This window comes from Ursus arctos, unplaced genomic scaffold (genome assembly GCF_023065955.2).
Source record: "Ursus arctos isolate Adak ecotype North America unplaced genomic scaffold, UrsArc2.0 scaffold_25, whole genome shotgun sequence".
Lineage (NCBI taxonomy): Eukaryota > Metazoa > Chordata > Mammalia > Carnivora > Ursidae > Ursus > Ursus arctos.
The window spans coordinates 35,882,121-35,883,377 of NW_026622930.1; positions in this window are offsets into that span (position 1 = coordinate 35,882,121).

A 1,257-nucleotide genomic window follows, 5' to 3' on the forward strand; every position below is an offset into this window, starting at 1 on the left:
TTGGCTTCTCCTTGTTGTCTTTATCTTGTGACATTACAGACACAAGCATGTATGTTTCAGGTCTAATGCAAAACGGCTGAAGAGTTCTCTTCGGAAACACAGCTCAGGATGGCAGCTTACCACCAACCAGCGAACTCCAAGCGAGTTACGAAGACCACACCAGGTAAGCAGTCTGTCCCGCGGGAGCCCCATTCCGGTGATGCTACTCCCAGGCTCAGGGCTGGAGAAAGTCCTTTATTCTGAGCTCCATTCAATTTTCTATAAAACACATATCATCCCTGAATCTAGAGGTGGGTATACTGATGGTCTAGTGATGGATTCACTGAGGGTTGTTACCTGTTTTGAAAAAACCAAGCCCTGAACGAGTAGCACACTATTTAAAGAACACTTCTCTTTGCAGGAAACAGGAAGGTTTTAACTTCTTTATGTAGTATTTTTTTGTGTAATGTGCATCTTAAAGGTCTCGGGCTATGTCGTTATTTGCTGTGATATGTAAACTCCTAAGGGCAGGGATGATGTCTGCTTCATTTATTTTTTAGAGCACCCGGAATAATGCCGTGACCAACGAAGTCTTTAATCCATTTGTATGCTACTGTTGCAGATTGGAATATAAACTCTGTCCCACGCTCATAAAGAATACTATTGCATTCTTAGTTTAGACCTTCCAAGAACCTGAAGTCTAACGAGACATTTCTGTTAGAACAGTATTGAATATCATTATGTGCAGGACCAATGTATACTTTTTGGTTTATTTTAATTCTTAAAGTGTCAATATCAGTTGATTTTCTGTTCTAAAAGCCTGCCCAATGTAGGAAATGTGAAAACTGCTGAAAACCATATAGAAGAAATAAAAAGTCCCCTTTAACTCCCATGCCAGAAGAGAATCTCTTCGAACATCTTGGTGTTTGTTATTTTTTTTTTCCTGTAAGACTCATTTTAAAGTGTTATTAATATTAGCTAATCCTTAACTAATTTAAAGACTTTCAAAAGGTTTCTTCTTACTGGGAGTTCCATCCTTTTCGTTTGTGATCCTGGGTCCTTTCCAGAAAGAATTATTACTGTTTTGTTATTTTCAATGTATTGAAATGTGTTGTGAGTTAAGGGAAAGAGTTTGCTGTGAGCTGCTAGTGACTGATGCCTATTTCGAAGGAAAGTTGTGGTTACCATGAAGCAAAATTAATCCATCTTGCCCCAGTGCATTTGTTCCCAGGTGAACTACTTTTGACTGTTTCCCTAGGATTATGTCACCCACCAAGG